The sequence below is a fragment of the Biomphalaria glabrata genome, chromosome 1 (assembly GCF_947242115.1).
Source record: "Biomphalaria glabrata chromosome 1, xgBioGlab47.1, whole genome shotgun sequence".
Taxonomy (NCBI): domain Eukaryota; kingdom Metazoa; phylum Mollusca; class Gastropoda; family Planorbidae; genus Biomphalaria; species Biomphalaria glabrata.
Window position 1 is genome coordinate 6,485,218 of NC_074711.1, and position 22,281 is coordinate 6,507,498.

The following is a 22,281-nucleotide window of genomic DNA, read 5'->3' on the forward strand; positions in this document are numbered from 1 at the left end:
GAATGGGTTTATTTGAGAATATAAAGGATAAATCAACCGAAGACTTACCAACGTAGAAAATTCAGAATAAACATTCTTAAAGATAATAAACATGTGAATATAAATATATACAGACAGAAAAAGACAGAGAGAGAGAGAGAGAGAGAGAAGTGGGGTTGAGAGAGAGAGAGGGAGAGAAGTGGGGTTGGGAGGGAGAGAGCTAGAGAAGTGGGGTTGAGAGAGAGAGAGAGAGAAGTGGGGTTGAGAGAGAGAGAGAGAGAAGTGGGGTTGAGAGAGAGAGAGGGAGAGAAGTGGGGTTGGGAGGGAGAGAGGGAGAGAAGTGGGGTTGGGAGGGAGAGAGAGAGAGAAGTGGGGTTGAGAGAGAGAGAGAGAGAGAAGTGGGGTTGGGAGGGAGAGAGAGAGAGAAGTGGGGTTGAGAGAGAGAGAGGGAGAGAAGTGGGGTTGGGAGGGAGAGAGAGAGAGAAGTGGGGTTGAGAGAGAGAGAGAGAGAGAGAAGTGGGGTTGAGAGAGAGAGAGAGAGAAGTGGGGTTGAGAGAGAGAGAGAGAGAGAAGTGGGGTTGAGAGAGAGAGAGGGAGAGAAGTGGGGTTGAGAGAGAGAGAGGGAGAGAAGTGGGGTTGGGAGGGAGAGAGAGAGAGAAGTGGGGTTGAGAGAGAGAGAGGGAGAGAAGTGGGGTTGGGAGGGAGAGAGAGAGAGAAGTGGGGTTGAGAGAGAGAGAGAGAGAGAGAAGTGGGGTTGAGAGAGAGAGAGAGAGAAGTGGGGTTGAGAGAGAGAGAGAGAGAGAAGTGGGGTTGAGAGAGAGAGAGAGAGAAGTGGGGTTGAGAGAGAGAGAGGGAGAGAAGTGGGGTTGGGAGGGAGAGAGAGAGAGAAGTGGGGTTGAGAGAGAGAGAGAGAGAGAAGTGGGGTTGAGAGAGAGAGAGGGAGAGAAGTGGGGTTGGGAGGGAGAGAGAGAGAGAAGTGGGGTTGGGAGGGAGAGAGGGAGAGAAGTGGGGTTGAGAGAGAGAGAGGGAGAGAAGTGGGGTTGGGAGGGAGAGAGAGAGAGAAGTGGGGTTGGGAGGGAGAGAGGGAGAGAAGTGGGGTTGCGAGGGAGAGAGAAATAAAGAACGAGATCCAAAGAGAGCTCCAATGTTTCCTAATCGACATCAGTTCTCTAAAGCAGTGGTTCCCAACCTTTTTAGTTCCTCGACCCCTTATGTAATTTTTCACTAGGCGGCGACCCCCAACTGCATTTATTTTTGTTTACAGATTAATAAAATTTGTGCTCTTAATAAAATTTAAAACGGTTTTTATTCAGACTTGCATTTATTTACATTTCTGTTGCCAACTTTAGTGACAATGTAACAAATATGGCAAAGTAATGAAAACAGTCTTTGATACAGTAATCTACATTGTTACAGAAATAGTGTTTTAACATTATTTACAAACACGCCAATGGTAGTATGAAGGTTGAGTTTTTTTCTGTTCCAACAGATCAGGAAATCAGTAGCACAACAAATCTTCTGGATCAAGTCTGCTTCTGAATTTGGACTTTGTAACTAGGAAAACCTTGTTTTGCAAAGATTTGTTCTTGGAAATGGAAGAAGAAGTCGCAACACAACCTCAAACAGGACGGGATAGGAACTAGGAACTAGTTGGAATACCAAGTAACGTTCAAATCCGCTTGTCACAGCACGTTAGAATGGACAGAAACCCCCAAAAAATATTCCAATAATGAACGGACAAAAAATCAAAATTTCCGGTGGTCTTAGACGACTCCTGTTCATTTGTCATTCGACCCCCAAGTGTGTCGCGAACCACAAGTTGAGATCCCCCGCTCTAGACTAGCAGCCCTCATCAAGATACATGCGTCACACTTCAACGCTCGACGAGTCTCAAATGTTAGTAGACACCAACAATAATGTACGAAGCAAACATTAAATACATTAAGAATACTTTTAAATATGTTCATTCAAAAAAACAAGTCACGAAAACCTGACCAATACAAAGTTTGATGAGACACACCTGGAACTTGTATGATCTACATAGCGTGACATTTGATCCACAGGTAGATCAGAAATATAGTTACCTTTGACTGACACAATGAGCAAGTTGGTTCTGTCAGATATCGAGATTATCTCCCACTTTTCTCAGATATCAGAAATCAGATACCCATTAGGAATGAGTGGACTCAGGGGCGTAGGCACCCATTAGATATGAGTGGACTCAGGGGTGTCATATACCCATTAGGAATGAGTTGACTCAGGGGTGTCATATACCCATTAGGAATGAGTTGACTAGGGGTGACAGGTAACCATAAGAATGAATGTACTCAGGAGTGTCAGGTACCCATTAGGAATGAGTGGACTCAGGGGCGTCAGGTATCCATTAGATATGAGTAGACTCAGGGGTGTCAGGTACCCATTAGACATGGGCGTAGCCAGGATTTTTTTTCAGGGGGGGTTTTGGGGGGGGGGATCCCCCCCCCCCCCGCGGAAAAAATTATATGTGTGTGTGTGTACATAATTAATCTTTATTACATTCTGCCCCTTTCGGAAGACGTTTATTATTTATTGTAGACTCCCCGCCCTTGCCAGCAAGGGGGTCTTAGGGGGGTTCGCAGCGCTCCCCCAGCGCGGGGCGAAGCCCCGCCGCCGAGCACTATTTCTGGTATTGAAAGCCAACAAAATGCATATTCTGAGGTATCTACAGTGCATTATCTTGCTATTAAAAAGTTTTATTTCAAAAACCCTAATGTGCTATTCTTACTGACTTAGAACCTCTCGCGCCTTTCGGCGCATTTTCGGGCAAGCTGTTTCGCAACTCTTATTTTGCGTAATTCATTTTGTCGGAGAACATGTCCCGCAAAACCTCATGCGACGCTCTGTCACAACCTTACTAAGGATTCGACTCCCAGTTCGGCATATGATTTCTTTGATTTAGACCCGATCTCTATGACTGACTCCTAAAATTTGTCTTAGCCATCTTTGTTGAGCCACATTTAATGTTTTCAATTTCGGCAGAAGACTATTCACACTTTAGGCCTATTAATGGCGCCCAAGCCACTAGTAGAAATTTGTTTACTTTCTTGACTGCGCTCTTGGAATTACATGCCTGTATTTCCCTTTAGATTTTATATCGAAAAGGAAAGTTTTTTCGTCAAATCATCTGTTGAGGAGTTTAAACTAAAAAATCTCTGGATTTTTTTTTGTTGTTTTTTTTTTAATTCAAAACCCCATTTAGATACGATCATAGAATTTGGTGACTAGTTTGCTTTAAAATAATATTGAAGAGAGAGGTTTTCAACTCTAAACGCTCTGTAGGGGAATTTCAATCTCAAAACCATCTGGAGGGGTTTAAACTTTAAAGAAAAAGCCATCAACTCAAAACCCCTATGGCTACGCTCATAGATTTTATAGTGTGTAATTTGCTTTTTTTTTTATATTGAAGAGGTACTTTTTAGCTTCAAACCCCAAATGGAAGGGGGGGGGGGTTAAAACTCAAAGCCCCGTTGGCTACGCTCATAGAATTTTGAATGTGTAATTTGCTTTTTAGCGGCCCCCGAAAGGGGAAAAGACGCTATTAGTTTTGTGCGAAATGTCTGTCCGTCTGTCCGTCTGACCGTCTGTCCTTCCGTCCCGTTTAGATCTCGTAAACTAGAAAAGATATTGAAAATCCGACATCACAATATTTTAGACCATTCAAAGTTCTGATGCAACGGCTACTTTTTTTTTTCTGAAAGCGAAAAATCTAATTTTTAAAATCACTTACGCAAGCAGTTTTTTAAAGAGAAAAAGCTAATTAGTATGCATTTTAAGTTAGACCTAATTTAAAATAAATAGTAATCTTATAAACATCATTTTTATGAACATTTTTTTTATTGAGGATTTTTTTTTTTTTTGGAGATCAATTATAAGACAGACATCAGTTAGGCCAAGGGAGGACCGGTGGCTGAGCGGTAAAGCGCTTGGCTTCCGAACTGGGGGTCCGGGTTCAAATCCTGGTGAAGACTGGGATTTTCAACTTTGGAATCTGAGTCCACTCAGCTCTAATGGGTACCTGACAATAGTTGAGGAAAAGTATAGGCGGTTGGTCGTTGTGCTGGCTACATGACACCCTCGCTAATCGTAGGCCACAAAAACAGATGAACTTTACATCATCTGTCATATAGACCACAAGGTCTAAAAGGGGAACTAGTTAGGCCAGGTTCACATCTAACTTTACATTCACTTTTACCTATCCTTTGATCTGTGGGACCGTTGGGACACTACACAAGATCTTTTAACCTTCTTTCTCCATTCTTATCTCTCATTTGTCTTTGATATAATTTCATTTGCATGTTCTTTCTGAAAATATTGAGCCTGCCTGGATGGACCTTTTCGGGGGCCGATTTTGAGTTTGTGTTTCCACACAAACTGTCTTTTGTAACCTTGTTTTATATTGAAGAGGGGGTTTATCGTAAATTTTGGAGGGGGTTTTAAAATCAAAATCTTCCTTAACTGTGCTGTTGGAATTTGGGGATTGTTGTTTGCATTTTTTTTGTTTTGTTTTATAGAAGAGGGGGATTTAACTGCAAAAACCTCTGGTGGGGGGTTTAAAACTCAAAACCCCCTGGTAGGGGGTTTTAAACTCAAAACCCCCTGGTATAGGGATTTGTATCTCAAAACCCCCTGATAGGTTGTTTTTTTCAATCTCAAAACCCCTTGGTAGAGGGTTTTTAACTCAAAACCCCCTCGGCTGAGCTGTGGTAAGTGATGATTTAGTATTAAAATATCACCTATAATAAACAAAATGAAAGCAAAAATCAGTCACTTATTTCCTTTTCCCACCCTGCGGGGGGGGGGGATTTCATTTCGGGGGGGGTTTGAACCCCAAGAACCCCCCCCTGGCTACGCCCATGCCATTAGTAGACTCAGGGGTGTCAGGTACCCATTAGATATGAGTAGACTCAGGGGTGTCAGGTACCCATTAGATATGAGTAGACTCAGGGGTGTCAGGTACCCATTAGATATGAGTAGACTCAGGGGTGTCAGGTTCCCATTAGATATGAGTAGACTCAGGGGTGTCAGGTACCCATTAGATATGAGTAGACTCAGGGGTGTCAGGTACCCATTAGATATGAATAGACTCAGGGGTGTCAGGTACCCATTAGAGATGAGAGAAACTCAGAAAAATCCCGACGTTCGGAAACCCCTGTCTTCATCAGGATTCGAACTCGAGACCTCTCAAAAGCTGAGCGCCCTATCACTCGGCCACCTCGCCCCAACATAAAAACAATTTAGCACTTATTTCAGCAAGATTTGTCATAGTGAGCAAATCGACATGACATTGCATTTTGTACTGACGATTCTAATACCAACGGCTTATTTTGCTATAGTGCGACCAGTTCAGTAGCCATAGAGTTTGTGAATGGAAGTTTATAACTTAGCTGAGATCAACATAAATGACTAGCGCATTGCACAAATAATCAGATTCTATCATTGCTGGGACAAAACAAAAGTGCCGGCGTGTGCATGGGGGGGGGGGGGAGAACAGCAGACTAAATAAACACCAGAATACCACAAAATATTGGAAAAAATGCGCTCGCTTTCCAACCACAACCAGTAGCTTGCCAGCAATATTACAACTTTCTCTTTTTGTCCCACTTTATATAAGCATATATTTAAAAAAGCTACTTAGACATACAAAGCATTTGCAGCTACCACGAGTCCATGAACTAGACAGCAGGAAGTACTTACCCAATCAGAAGTCACGTGAAACAGAATAAAACATACACAACTCACCCCCCACCCCCTTTTCTTAATTTTACATTTGTTTACAAGGCAGTGTCCTTATTGTGACATGTCCCACACCAGTTTAAAACTTGACATGTTTACATTCGAATTTAATTCGAATTTTTTTTCTTGTTCCTCTTAAACAGTAGCGTGGCTAGGAATTCGCCATTATTTTGGGGGACCGGGGGGCTTGACCTCTTTGGGGGCCCTTGCAATTTGCGTAATATTTAATGTAAAAAAAAAATTCGAACATTCATTTGGGGGCCCCCTTCTAGTGGGGGCTCCGGATTTTCTAATTCTTGTTCTCCCTCCCCTCAATGGTCTTAAATCACGTGTCATGTGTAGAAATGCTTCCTTGGTAAAATATTTGGACTGGATTTAGGCTTGATAAGACTCAAAGGAAATTTGAGATTTGGGGCCCATTGTAATCAACCTAACGCGGTTTTTCCTTTCTTTTTTCTTCAAAATTGTTGAAAATATCTCTGGAACCAATTACCTAATATTGCATATAGTAAATCCAGCACTTTATATTATTAGTTATCGTAGTCCTACCAAAGGACGCGCCTCGATGCCCATTATTTTAGAGTGCTCAGACAAGTTAGGTGGGCCCTAGAATAGTAATAAAATTTTTTACAAAGCTTATATTAACGGACTCATTCCTCGTTGATCTTCGGACTCGAAGACAAGCTTTATTATTATATAAATTCAGTCATTCCTCTTTGATCTCCGGACTCGAAGACAAGCCTTAATATTATATGAACTCAGTCATTCCTCGTTGATCTCCGGACTCGAAGACAAGCCTTAATTTTATATGAACTCAGTCTGATTGGTTGGTACAACATATTTTACATGTTGTTTCTTCCATTTAGCAAATTTAGCAGAATTATCCTTAGCCGATGACAATATAGTATATACGAATCAATCTAAAAAAAAACCAAATTAGTTAATCAAAAAGTGTTTATTAATTAGTTTTATATATATTTTACATAAAGAAAAATGGAGTTAAATCTTGCAGTATTGAGATATATACCAGTTTTTTTTTTTTTAACTTTTTGTTTTGAAAATTATTTTGTTTATTTTTTTTGCTTTATTGGGTATTTGTTGAGTTGCTCCCATACTGACTGTAGTTTGAAATAGAGCCAAAAACTCCAATGACGCCAATGGAGAGATGGATTGGACATAACATGGAGAGTACAACACACAGAATATATAACAAAACAGGTTCAGAATAGAGAAAAGGCTCAGAACTCAATTAAAAAAAACACAAAAGAAGCAAAGACGGCAGGATTGACACGGATCCAACTGAGGGGAATGGCCCACAAACAGAATCCAATGGCGAAGTACTGATGCAGTCCTATGATCCAACTAGAGTCTGAAGGATTAAGTCAAGTCAACATTTTTAGTTCAATACGATTTCAAACTTTAACAACAAACCAGATTTATCGAAAATCACAATCAATATTCCCGACGACATAGTTTGAATCACATTTCTGGCGGCTATTGAACTTTCCCGCCAATTTCGTTTCGACTAGAATAGAATAAAGAGCTCCGCCGCTGTAACAAACGTTCTGGGTATGTAATGAGTACTTCGCCGACTTTCCTAGTCTATATCTATAGAATGTCTACATTTACAGTCTATTTATAGCCACATATTGACTTCGCTCTCACGTCTGCTGGAGGAAATCAATCAGACGACTTGCCAAATAAGCGCCAAATAGTGCGTACCTTCAAAGCAAATAAAGGTCATGATTAGCTAGAAATAGATATTGGTGGAAAGGGGAGGTAAGTAAATAAAGAGATGCGTCGCAGGTACAATCACAACACTGAACAGCGTACACCATGTGACAGGTGTTGTGTACGGACATTGGTTTCTAATCAAGTGAAAAGTTCCTAAATACAATGTACGTTAGTAATACATAAACAAGAAAAATATAGAAAATACTTTTAAAAAAAAAAAAAAGCTTATGTGAAGTGTAATTGTATCAATTAGTTTGGACCTGTCATGTAATTAAATTTGTAATAGATCTAAATCAACAACAATAGATCTGTGCAATTAATAAGCCACCAATTGTTCTTGTTTAGCGCTATTTCCTGCCTTTAGCTTTCTCAATACGCTATGATCCTATCACTGATCTGGACAAGTTGGGAAAATGGGAGGGGGGGGGGGAGAGAAAGATCTGTTGTTTTTTCCGTTACCGGCTTTTAAAAGCATTTACAAAAAAAAAAAATGGTGTGTGTGTATGCGGGGGGAACGACCTGAATTCAAACTCGTGGCTCACGTCTCCTCCGGCCGACGTGCTAACCACTCTGCTAGTGAGATACTTATGGGCGACCTATACAGGGGACTTATTCAGCTTATACTACCACTTCAGTCAAGTCAAGCACTATTTCTTTCACTTGTTCGAGATACCAAACAAAAAAATCAAATTACCAATAGCTAATCAACTAAATGGTAATTTATTTTTATTGATTGTTGTCAGGTAAAACAAAATAATTGTGAAAAAGTTTAGCTTGATCCGAAATTGGGTGTGTGAGAAATAACGTGTACAACCTTATGACCAGACAGACAGACAGATGGATAAATTATGTCAGTTAATGTAAGCTTTGTTAAAAACATTATTTACATTTCTAAATTATGTTATATTAAGAGGTGAACATTAAAAGATGACAGCTACGTCAATAATGACATGGTATTTATACATAATACCTAATACCTAAAATAGAATAACAATTGATGACATTAATAATTTTTTTTTTTTTTTTTTTTGTATTATGCACTGAATTCGTACATACAAATTGAAATAATTTTATATTAAATTAATAAAAAATCAAGCAAAACATTTACAAATCAAAAAGAACATAAAACTAAAATGCTATTTAACTTTCGCTAGTCAATATTAGAATATGCATCCTCTGTCTGGGATCCCTCAACTCTAAAAAACATAAAGAAACTAGAACAAATACAAAATAGAGCAGTGAGATTTATAAAAAACGAATATTCAAATTTGATTAGAGTAGCACCATTAGTAAAATCACTGAACTTATAGACATTTCAGGACAGAAGAATTAAAAGGTAAAGCAACTTTAGTAAATAATACCACATAAAACATTGAACCATAATTTACCAATAAAAAAAACAAAACCTAACGAAATACTCAGAAATACAGATAGTTAAAGGCACATATCTTATTTCATACGCTAGAACTAATTCGTATAAGTACTTCTTCTTCCCTAGTGCCATTAGAGGACGAAATGGGTTGCCTGAAACAGCTAGGAAAACCAACGACTTGGTAGAGTTTGACAGAGTTCAAGTCATTGATTTAACATGCATAATTAGATTGACACATGAAATGCATAGGACGTAATTATCTTCTTTTGAAGTAAAGTCTGTTTTATATTTTAGATAAGCAGATAAGATAAGTTTATTTAGAATAGGAGATTTTCACTATAAAGTACCCAAAGTCAAGGACGCCAAATAGACACCTGCATCTTACAAAAATAAATCAAAGCTTCAAACAGAAGTGCTTAGACAATTTGATTCCGCAGTGTTAACAAAATGCACACAAAAAGTCATAAAACCCAAAACGGTGGATCTATCTATCTATCTATCTATCTATCTATCTATCTATCTATCTATCTATCTATCTATCTCTCTATCTCTCTATCTATCTATCTATCTATCTATCTATCTATCTATCTACCTTCCTATCTATCTATCTATCTATCTATCTATCTATCTATCTATCTATCTATCTATCTATCTATCTATCTATCTATCTATCTATCTATCTATCTATCTATCTATCTTTCTGTCTGTCTGTCTGTCTGTCTGTGCAAATAAATAAATTTAAAAAAATAGCGCATTTCGTAGGAGAGCAGAGAAACTGTATGCGCCAAACAATGGTCAGTTTTTAGGCTTGGTTGAGACAAATTCGGCCCAACCATGCAGAAAGAACATCTTCGGCGAATTAAGAACGCCGTGGCTCACGACCAATTTAAAACGAACGCAAAGACCTGATGGCAGATTTTCCGGTCATCCTTGACTGCACGCTTGATGTTAGCCACAAAGAACAGATGTCTTTTACATAGTGTTTTATGGACGTATCAGATCCAGAAGTTAAGGTGGAGAACACTTTCAATTGCTGTAGTATAAGGGCCAATAGTTCAGTACTTACGTAAGGTAGTATGTGTTGTAACAAATATAAAGTCTTCAGCGTTAGAGGCGGACAATCCCGTTAGCGTGATGTGGTATGATAAATATAAACTTCCTTTATGGTTTAGAGCCCCGCATATGACATTCGCCTAGGGCTCCGCGCACTGCTAATGCCACTGTCCTAAAGAAAGGGCTCCCCCCTCCTTCTGTAGTTCGAGTATAATAAAAAAAAACCAGTCATTCTGCATCTATTTTGTGGACGGTCGTTGACTTGTAGCACCAGACTGTTGGTAGACAACTTAACCGGTGTAGGGGTATCATATTTTTAAATTGCAAAATTTGAAATAACTTGAATAACTTCTTTGTGAAAAATACTAAATTTAAAATTATTACAATGTAGACAGATTCAACATGAGACAAAATGAAATAAATGTACTAGACTTAAGAAATAATTTAAAATGGAATTCTGAACAAAATGTTATTCACTACAAAAACACATCTTTTCAGTCTGGCATTCTGGAGTCGTCTGTTCTATCTTGCATCATTCACATTGCATAGCTAACCTCTTCCCACCATCACCATAGAGGCATAGAAACACACACATATACATATTCACACACTCTATGACAATATATCGCCGCCTTTGAGTAAAAAGACATTCCTGTGTATATGTACCTTCATTAACTAGTATTTGTGTCATGGCAATATATACAATATAAATATAGTAAAATTCTTACAGAGAAAAATATTTTTTATTTTTTTCTATAAAGGCTCCCCTGGGCCCCTAATGGTCGCGTGCTGGGTGAAATGACACCCCCCCCCCATGTTTGCTACGCCAATGTACACGCGTGTATTTCTTTATAGTTCCACTATATCGCATCATTAATTTTATTTCGTTTCGAAAACATGTTCCCTTCAATCTTTTATTTTACTCATGTTTTTTTTTCTTCTTCTAAGTCTTACCTGCTCACGTCTGCTGTCATGTCCACTTAGAATATCACATATTTAAATCCCTAAATCCATTTCTTGGGGGTGAGTTTATCAAAATGTATCCTTACAGAAAGATATAGGGTGCATAGAATAGAAACACTAAAACACCATTTCCAAAAAAAAAAAAAAATTTCCACTATAGATCTTGTGCCAGATTTATTCAGCACTGCCAGTTAGTTGACAGAGAAACCCTATTTTTGACTAAGAAGAATTGAAACTAGAAAAAAAGGAGAGAGAGAGAGAGAGAGAGAGCGAGAGAGAGGAAGAGAGAAAGAGAGAGAGAGAAAGAGAGAGGTGAGAAGGGGGGAGAATAAAAGACAGACAAAAAGAGAGAGATGAAAATATAGAAACGAGAGATCGTCTGCTCGTGTTGTGGTGTTGGTAGCAGGGGCACATAAGCGTGCAGACAACTCCACGTCTGCCTCGCTACAATTTTTACTACGGCTGAGAGAAGATAGCAGACGAATAGATCTAGATCTACATTTTACTTTGTTCATCTTTTTTTTTTAAGGAGAGTGGGGTAGATGGGGCAGAGAATTGTAGGCTCCCCCAGAATGCTAATGTGGGTGTTTATATGGAATGTTTTGTTTTTTTGGCACGCGCCACCGCCAAAACTGGGCTTACAGCGAGCTTGAAGTAGCGGGTGGTGGAGTACGTCCATGGAATCGCCAGTTGACAGAGTGGACAGGCCGTGGCTGTAGCCAGATGATAGAGTGGGCAGGGCAAGGAAGTGGTCGGTGCCAATGTTACCGGTGACCTAAGCCTGACAATGAAAAACCACTACTCATTAGTCGTATTAGAAAACGCAACGAAACAAAGTGAATACAGTATTTAAAAATATTAATGGTCCTGGGTTCAAGCTCTGTCCGCCGCCATTCCCCGCTGACCTGCGAGAGGAAAAGAGATCCGAATTTTTAGCGGCTAACGAACGTACAAAAAAGCTGTTTCCGAATTTTTAGCGGCTAACGAACGTGCAAAAAAAAAACTGTTTCTGGTTTTCCTCATTTTGTATGTCCGTTCGTCCGCCTGTACATTGGAAAATCAACGACGTATGGTCTATTGAAGCGAGACCAATCGTTATAGGCGGCTTGAACACTGCCCTGCAACGTCACTTCCTGTGGGCAGTTTGGACCAATATCTCGTTGCCACGTCACAGATCATCCACCCTAAACAAAAGCAATGCACACGTTTTCATAACGTCAAGGTCATAAAGACGGGCCTTTATATTGGGGTCAGTGACATGATGTTTAAAAGGATGAGAAATAAAAAGACAACAAAAGGAGTTTGTGTTTTGACGCAAGAGAGTTCCTATTCAATTTGGTTGTCCCGCCTGGAGCAAAAATTTCTGCTTGGTTTTATCTAGCGTTAGAGTGAGTTACTCATGGCTAGTTACTTCAGAAGCTGATATGTTTAGATGAGTGGTTCTCAAAGCAAGTGCACCAGCAACCTTTGAAAAGGGAAACTTGTTTAATCAAGCTGAAAAGAAACGACGATTCATTCCTTGGTGTCTATGCCTCTGTGTGTCTTTGTCTCTGTGTGTCTTTGTCTCTGTGTGTCTTTGTGTAACTGTGCCTGTCCTTGAATTGTAAGCGAGTTTGGTTTCTTTCACTATATCATAAGATCTGTAAAGTTAACTTTGATCACTTTCAATATTCTATGCCTTTTTCTTTTTCTATCGTTCTCTCTCTTTCCTTCACTCTCTTTTTCTGTCTTACTATTTTTTTCCATTTCATACTCTCATCATTACCCTCTCTCCCTCTCTTATTCTCTTTCTTTCCTTTTTTTTTCTTTCTTTCTTTCTTCCTTTTTATCGCTCTTTTTATCATTCTTTTTTCTCTTCCTTTCTCTTTCACTCTTTTCCTCTTTCCATTTGTCTTTTTCATACCTTCCCTTATTCTCTCTCTTTCTCTTTTTCTCCGTGTTCTTTTTTTTTCTCTCTCTCTCTTTCTCAAATTTCTCTTTCTCTCTTCCATTCTTTCTCTCTCTTTCTTTCTTTCTTCCTCTCTCTCTCTTTCTCAAATTTCTCTTTCTCTCTTCCATTCTCTCTCTCTCTTTCTTTCTTTCTTTCTCTCTCTTTCTTTCTTTAAAATAAATTATAACTTTTATATAGCGCTACTTTCATGCTTATAGCATGCTCAGAGCCCTACGGTCCAATCTTATTTGTGGACATGTGGGGGGGAGGGGGTATATGGGAGAAGGTTTTCCGTGCTGCCTTTAGGCGCTCAGTAAACACAACTCTGCTCGAGTCGGGTGTCGCACCTCGAGCCCCCTTCATAAATAGCCAAGCCAAGCCAAGCCAAGTTTAGGCGTACTTAGCCTCTGGACCACGCTCTTAGAATGTGTCGTTTGCTGTGCTCTTTTGTTCTCTGTGCCACAAGCTTGGGGCTCATGAACGAAATCTTTTTTTTCAAAGAAAAATGTACAGATATTTAGGAGTTTTGAAAAAGGTTTTACACGAAATGCTTAAATAAATAAATGTGTCATCTTTTAGTCCCGCAACTGATTTGATGCTGCAGTCCAACAGCTAAACATCATTTACATCAATACATCATTTCTTTAAATGCTGTCATATAATGTCAAAATATCATTCCTAAGTTGATATTTTGTGGGTGTGTTTAAACCAGAAGATCTAAAGTATTATATTTTATTGTTTTGTTTTATTACTATTCAGTAAACAGCACAGCCGGACATTTACACATTTCAGGCCGAAACTTTCCGGACGGAGAATTCGACTTCATACAGCAGACGGATGTCAAGTAAATCTGTATTCTTATTAGAATCAATACATTAGTAATATTCTTAGTCCACAAAGTGTCTTCTGCTAAACAGTCCATACTCACAACTTCTATTCTTGTGAGTGACATGTGAATAATTCGCGATTATCTTTCTTTATTATAATTAATATTATCTATAATTAATATTATAATGACGAAATCAGAATTAGGTCATGTTTAAAGTATATGGGTCCTTTCCTATTTAAACAACTTTCTTTTCAACACAGTCTTGGTGACACAATTGGTGTCCACTCTACTACCCCTGGTATAGTTTAAAAAAAACAATAACCTTTTATTTATAATTAAATATAGCCTTTTTAATTAATAACACATTGCGTGGGAAGAGATTATGTGGGACATCTTCCTCGCTTGAAGACGGTGCTGGTTAAAAAAAAAAGAAACAGGAAGTCCGGTAGAAGAAAAAAAATATTTGATTTTCTAATTAGTTTAATAATACATCTATAATACAGACAAGCACAGACTGTCACAGAGTCCACAGCTGATTATCCAAGTGGAAAAAAATATAAATGTCATTACAGTGTATTTATTTAAAGAACAGCATGTATTTTTAGACTACAAACGAAATCAAAACCCGAACTTTTTGGGGGGCTTCTTTCTCGACCCCTCCCCCCCCCCCCCCCCCCCAAGAAAAAAAAAAGATAATTAGCTGCATCACGGTTCCGGAAGTTGTAAGAATATGCTTCTATTTTTAATTTTGAGGAATTCCCGTTTTGACAATGTTACTTATTTCTATTTTTCTTAAATGAATTGCATAAATTATAAATGCTTATTCAAGTGAATGAATAATTCAAGGATGATCATTGCACCTACTTTTTACCATGCCAGTAGATCTTAGTCGTTTGAGTGGCTCATAATATTGAACTGAGATAAATCAACCATAAAAAGTCTACTTCTATTTTTGGAAACTGGTAGTTGTGAAAATATGGATGCGCTGGATTTGACTAAGCTTGAAATGAGAAGGTTGTAATGGTCGGTGACTTGCCACCACAATGTGAGAACTCCCAATAAAGTCAGATTGTTTAAATTAGGGCGTAATGGGATGTGTCTGGGGGTTACAGTGACATGTTGAGAAATGAAAGGATAATTTCTGCACTCAGGCATGTGAGCTGGGCCGTGTTCATACATTTACATTGATATCAGTGATCCGATACATACATACAAACATACATGCATACACATATACACACATACATACATACATACATACATACATACATACATACATACATACATACATTTATACATACATACATACATACATACATACATACATACATACATACATACATACACATACAAACATACATACATACATACATACATGCATGTTGTGACACGGTTACTTTGTGGTCAAACGTGACACACGGTCAAGTGTTGAGTATCGAGAGTTAGGGGACTTGCGGGAAGTGACGAGTGTGTAAACAAGAAGAGAGGAACCCAGCTAGTATAGTTGGGGATGTGTATATATCGTGTATATATGTTATGTTGAAATGTTACACACTTAAAAAGGCACTTTAAACATAAAGGACTTGTTTCTTCACAATGATAATTAGCTGCATCACGGTTCCGGAAGTTGTAAGAATATACTTCTATTTTTAATTAAGTGATGCTGTATACATACATACAAACATACATACATACATACATACATACATATATATACACATGCATACATACAAACATACATACATACATACATACATAAGTACATATCCTAAATACATACATACATACAAACATACATACGTACATACGTTCACAGCCTAAATACATACATACATACATACATACATACATGCATACATATATACATACATATATACATACATACATATGTTGTAAACTTGTCCCCCCCCCCCCCCCGACTGACCATTTGTTCCCACGTGAGAATTTTTTAAATTTTGTTTATGTTTGGAGGCGAAACTGACCTGAGCGAGTGTGTTGATGTGTAAAGTAACTGGAGTCATGATCGCGGATTTTTCAATGGAGGATTGTTTTTCTTGAGTCGGTTTTTGTGGATAGTTGTATGTACATTTGATTAGGAGAACTGTGAAATTATTTCTATGACTTGGATTATTGACTGTTCGTAGTGGATTGTGCTTCTGCAGCCAGAAGGATATCGGCGACCTGACAATCGGTGAGTTAACTTTCTTAAGTCTACTCCAAAGTCGTAACAATAGCATAAATACATACATACATACTATACATACATACATACATACATTATAAATACATACATTCATGCATACGTACATACCTACATAGCCTGCATGCATGTATACACATACATACAAACATACATACATCTTAGAAACACATATATCTTATGACAATCCAAACAAAATGTACATTTGTACAAGAGCCTCACTCAAGTTGAGCTTACACAGCATACAGTAAGCTTTGATTCAAGATTTTGTTTCTGTTGATGTTGCTTATGTCGATGCTGTTTACAGTGATGCTGTTTACACAGCTGATGTTTACGGTGATGTTGTTAGCTTTTAAGATATAGTAAAGTAACAAGCAGGGTGTCACGTGGCCAACACAGGTAACCACTAGAGTTGGGCGACCTCAGGGGCGCCCATAAATCCCGAATTCAAAATCCCAGCCTTCACCGAGATTCGAACCCAGGACCTTGGGTTTGGAAGCAAGCGCTTAACACTCAGCCATCATTAATGCCTAACCTTATAGCACTTGACGTTTCCTTACTCTCCCAGCCCCCCCCCCCCCCCCCCCCCAATTTCCTGGACGCTGTTCACGTTCTGGTGGTCATTTCATTGAAGGCTTCATTCCGTTAGTTCACTCGCTCACATTTCTTCCATCCCGCGTATTTCTTGTATTGGAACGAATCATTGCGCTTCAAGTTGTAGAGAAACAAAAAAAAAAGTTAATTATCTGAAACCGTAGAATATTAGAAAAATGTTTGTTCCATTTCCTCAATTTTAATTATTGGCGTAACTTTTTGTTTGTTTTTTTCTGTAAATATCAATATCGAATTATATTCAGATTCTGGGTCAGGCTGTGCGTGTGCGCGGGTGTGTGTGTGTGTTTGTAGGTGTGTGTGTGTGTGTGTGTCTGTGTGTGTATAGATGGCCTATTCGCTCAAATTGTTTTCTTAGAAGTATTTGAGATTTTTCAGCGTCCGTGAAGGGGAGAGAAGCAGCTATTAGTTTTCGGTTGTGTGTCTGTCCATCTGTCACGTTTAGATCTTAAGAACTAGAATGTTTTTAAAAATGGCGTTATTTTATATCCAGTTTATTTTAATTTATGCATAACGTAAACTACCGACAATGAATCTAAAACAAAACAATTAAATTTATGGCGTCTAATAGAACACACTGCCACAATGCAAACAGTAAGACACTATAACCAGGTCGCAGCTCAAGGCACCAAAGCGTCATATTCACAATATTTTATTTACAACCCATCTTGTAGAATCGATTATTGTCAATTATTTCTTCATCTAATGTCATAAATAATCAATTTCTCCACCTTTAATCTAAAAAAAAAAAGTCATCGATAATCAATGAACCGTTACCACGCTTTATCCATGCCTATGATGCTCAGCAGGACCAAAGATTCTTGTGATTATACTCCTTTCCATAACCCCCCTCCCCCCACTATTATTATCCACTTACAACACGGAGAACATATCAGAACAACAGCCGTGGTGTGAATGAGACCATTTCCTTGTACAGTCAGTGTAAAAAATCTTTTGTTCGACATCCCAGTATTTAATTAAACGTCGGGTGGGAACAAATTAAATTAGACTGAACTTAATGTTAGATTTCTTCACGTCGAGTTTATTGAACTTTACGATCCGTTTTGGTCGTTTGATTCAGCCGAAAGGTTTTTTTTTTTCTCGGTCATTCAGTTTAAGCCATTGGTTTTGATATGGTATCTAATTTATGTTTTGGTAGGGAGCGAGAAAAAGGAAACAGATGGTATTGCCTTCACGAATCAAAACAAAACTGGAGAAAAAAAAAACTACTTTGAATAAAACGGAAGAGGATTTCTGAACTTATTGATTTGTATATCATTTGGGATTGAAGTTTGATTGAACTATATATATATATATAGATAGATGGCAGACTCAACACACTTCTGACAGATACTCTGTAACTTAATCATCGGTTTAACTTAATCATTTGCATAACTTAATCACTAGTGTTACTTAATCATTGGTTTAACTTAATCATTGGTACGGATAAATCATTACTGTAACTTCATCATTTGTGTGGTTTAATTATTGGTGTAACTTAATCATCGGTGTACCTTAATCATTGCTGTAATTTTATCATTGGTGTAACTCAATCATTCATGTGCCTTATTCATTGTTATGGTGTTATCATTGATGTAACGTAATCATTGGTGTAGCTTTATCATTGTTGTAATTTGTCATTGTTGTAACTTAATCATTGGCACGTATGGGGCGACAAAAAAGAAAAGAAGATGACATCAAACTTGTCTGAAAAAAGCCCCCAACTATTTAGGTGAAAAAAAATTGAAAATCGAAGTAAAATGTTTTTTTTGCTACCATTTTTACCCAGATGTCTGCCGCTTCCATTAATCTGTACCTTCAAAGTAAACATTAAAACAATAAAAGGAAACGATTCCACCACCATCTCTCCCCTAAATTGGTCTCTGAACCGCTGCCCAATCTTCAACAACAAAATCTGGGCAAATCCCGTGACTTAAAGCAGCAAAAACCTGTCTGGTATCGATTACAATCATTCCATCCACTCACATCGATATTAAAAGGGCCATCAAAAGCATCTCCCGGCCTGACAATTCGACCAACTAATTTTAGTTTAGTATCGATATAACGCTAGAAAATATTGTCCCTCTGTTTCTGCTGGGAGAGGGGGGGGGAAGCAACATGTAATATTTAGGCGCTATTTCGTTTTAGGGGAAAAAAATAAAGATATTTAGACAAAAAAAAACAGTAGCGGAAAATGAAGCAAGCAGACTGGGGGCTCTAATCGCATTAACTCATTCCGAGATCCTATTCATTGACCAGTGGTCAGATCGATTCTGCCCAGGAAGTGATGGTCTGACCTTAAACAGAGATTACGGAGTAGAGAGTAGAATAAAGTGGCGGGAAAAAATCGTTTGGGGAGTTTGGGAGAGAAGTTGTTTATCTGGAACTAAGCTAGTTAGAATTTGAGCGAACGGTTAGGAGAGTTCCATTAAAGGGACACTGGCTTTCTGAGAGGGGACAGGCTGGACATACTGCTATGAAGTGTTAGTCACTGGAAAGTCACTGTGCTTTTTCTTTAGCAGCAATATAGTTGTAAAAAGCAGTAGAGGTTTTTGAAAAAATTGTCCTAATAAAAAAAACAACAAAAAAAACAAAAAAAACAAAGCAAAACTAGTCGAATTACGAAAACACTCAAAAAAAAAACTCCTTCACCCAGAGAACGGTTTTGGGTATTGTTGGAAGTATAAAATACCTCAGAAGTATATAGGCGGAGTTTGGAAAAAGAGTCAAGTTTGATATTATAATTTCGCAATATATTGTGCCATATTTTTAGTTATTATTACTAAAACGCTAAACATTTATGTTTAATGCAAATAAATATAAACTTTATTTAGAGAAAATAATTTAAATAAGTCCACATTAATCCTCAACTTGTTTTGCTGCGATTTAATGGGTCTGTTTATAACGTAATGTGACTAACCCTCAGGGTCCGCCCTTGAGTTTGTGTCCCTAACTATTGTCGTGTTAAATATTATTACTTTTTTTCTATTTCATTCAAAATTTCGTGAATTGTTTCCCTTTCCTGTTCCTCTCTATTAGATACTTTTTTCTTACAATCACCCCTTAAGCATCATGCTATCATAATCGCTAATTTGACCAAGAGACTTTAAATTGGCCGATGATTGATAACTATATTGTCCCAACTAATATCGGGTCATTGGAGTTGGGTGGACTCAGGGGCGACTTTGGAATCCAGAAATTCAAAATAACAGCTTTCACCGAGATTTGATCCTCAGACCTTCCAATTCGTAGGCCAGAATCTCTACCACTTTATCATTCTATGTGCTGCTATTTGATATTAAAAAAATTATTTCTAATGGTGTTATATTGTATCATTATGGTGAATTTTTTTGGTCTCCGTCTTCCTAACTTTTATACGACCCAAAATCTAGAACGGGTTTTCCCAAATTGAAGATAAAAAGTCAAACAGAAACTAGGTGTGACATCTTTCATACGAAGACATTTTAGTCTTTTTCTGGTCGGCCCGGGAAAATGTCTAGAATTAGACTGAAACACGGCCCAGGGGGAAGTAAGAAGAACTACAAGTGCTTCTTTGTACGTGCTTGTCTGCCGCTGATTAAAAAAAAAAAAAAAGAGTGACAGAAAAGGTAGGACGAGGAAAAAAGTTTGGAGAAGGGGTTTAAAGATGTGTGTCACGTGGACGGAAGTTAGGTCTGAGAGGGAATTCTGGGATGTAAAAGGTCACCAAAAGTTCAAAAAAGATTTTTATTTGGGTGGAGAATAAATATACGCCTTTTAGCCCGGGCAGAAGTAGGTTTATAATGAAATGCTTCAAAGGGTACATACAAACTGAAGCGCCCTTTCAAACATGGCGTGGAGTGCATATCATTCGAGGCGCCTGTCTCGTGTGTCGTAGCGTGCTTACGAAGTTTAGAGATTTCTTCATAAGTGGTAAGGACAGCCTACAGATGCAGTGTAACAAATCTAAGAAAATCTTTGTGGAAATGTTTTCCGGTGCTTTTTATTTCTATAGTGCGCTATTGCGCTGTGATGGAAGCGTTTTTAATATTGTCCATATTCCGTAAAGACTCAATATTCCTCAATTTTCGTATGTGAATCTACAACGTATTAAAGTATGTACATACCAGAGTGGGTTTTTTTTATTTTCATATTCAGTATTTTTTTTCTTAGTTACATCAATATCTTCCCATGATTGGGTATAGCTGCAAGGCAAAAGAGGTTTGAATTCAGAGTTTTCCATCTCCTAGGTGGGTAGCCAGCCATGGCTAACGAGCCCCCTCCTGTCCAAAGGTTACTGGTTAAGAGGCTAGTTACTCGCCTTTGCCCCTTCTCCTGTTAGTGAGAACAGTTCCGCCGGACTCAATATCTGAGCCACACATGAAGGCCAGGAGTTGGACTGGTTGTCAGAGGCTTCGGGAGTCAACCCTGAGGAAAAATCAGGAGCTGGAGACTCTAAGGCAGTTTGCAGCACCCAGTGCTACACTCTGGCAGAACCTGCGACGCCGCTGACCCCAAACTGTATCGGTACTGCCGTTCCTTTGGATAGATCAGCTGCGTGGAGTGGGGGGGGGGGAACTAATGTGTGGGCGACATCGTTCCGACCACAACTTATGCCCAGGCATTCATCTCATTTCCATGGAAATGAGATGAACCATAGTCGCTTCGCGACTGAAGGAGGCCATATGACATCAATATCTTATACACAAGGGAAAACAAAACAAAGCGATAAGGGCTTCTGAGGGCGCAGTCATCATAGTTGATTGTTCGTCAAGATGTGCTTTACAGGAGCCAAATTTATTTTTATTTTTATTGTAGAGCTAATAATGTGAAGTCCAACTGCCTTTTCGTTTTCCCCAGGAAAATTAGCATTGTTATACTCAACACTGAGGACAATGAACAGTGCGATAAGGACTTCTAAGGGCGTTGTAATTCTGACTGAGTGTCTAAAATCTCCACTTCACAGGGGACAAGGGTTACTCAGGCACAAATGTCGACAGTTCATTGCATATATTCTTTTAAAAGTTAATCAACATTTACACTGTTTATTGTAATAGATACGCCGCAGCTCATAGGTTATAAATTTATCATCGTAAATATAGGAGTATTAGCAAGTAGTCAGAAACAGATCAGCTTGAATTGATTATTGGGAGATAACCAGATTTCAAAATTTTATGATTTCTAAATTTTATAATTTCTAATACTAGACATATTTTTTTTTCTCTCTTTTTTTTTTTTTAAAGGAAACCTCAGAATTTGCGCTATTCAATTTTAGCTTTATCATCATAGGAATCCTCGGGCCTCTTTTCTTTACCTCTTTTTTTGGGCTTTATGTGCCTCTTTTATGGATCATTTGCTTCTTTTGTGGTCTTTTTTTTTTAATAGGTTTTTATTTGTAAGTTCTAATAATTCACAAGTATTAAATCATAAACATCATAAACAATTGAAAAGTGATTATCCTTAAAAATATAATAATAGTAATATTATTTAATGACACCACTAGAGACTGAAAATTGATATTAACCATAAGTATAAGCCATGTATTCAAACATGGTACAATAGAAAAGGTGAGTCTACAGGTTTTAAAAAAATAAAATTTCCGATATTTTTTAGGTCAGAAAAGACTTAAATATTACTTCTATTTATGAATATTTTTATTTCGGAATAGGCTATAAGTGATACATATTGAAAATACAAATAAATGCATTGGGGCTGTATATAACGAAATGTGCAAGTAATTTGATAGTAACGAAACTTTGTCCATTTAACAGACTTTTGTATTCTCTCTGATTTGGCAAAACGTTTTATGCAAATTTTAAAAAGCTTGGGTAATCATTCATCACAATAAGACTGTTACT

The 22,281-nt window shown here is 38.1% G+C and overlaps 1 protein-coding gene across 1 annotated transcript in view; it reads right to left on the reverse strand.

Annotated features, from left to right (window-relative positions):
* LOC106061613 (5-hydroxytryptamine receptor 4-like) overlaps positions 1–11,152 on the reverse strand; it is a 76,441-nt gene extending 65,289 nt beyond the window's left edge. Inside the window, exon 1 of the mRNA XM_056018804.1 lies at positions 10,865–11,152. The gene's annotated coding sequence lies outside the window, so the exon portion shown is untranslated. The remainder of the gene's footprint in view (positions 1–10,864) is intronic.
* Between the last annotated feature and the right edge of the window lie 11,129 nt (positions 11,153–22,281).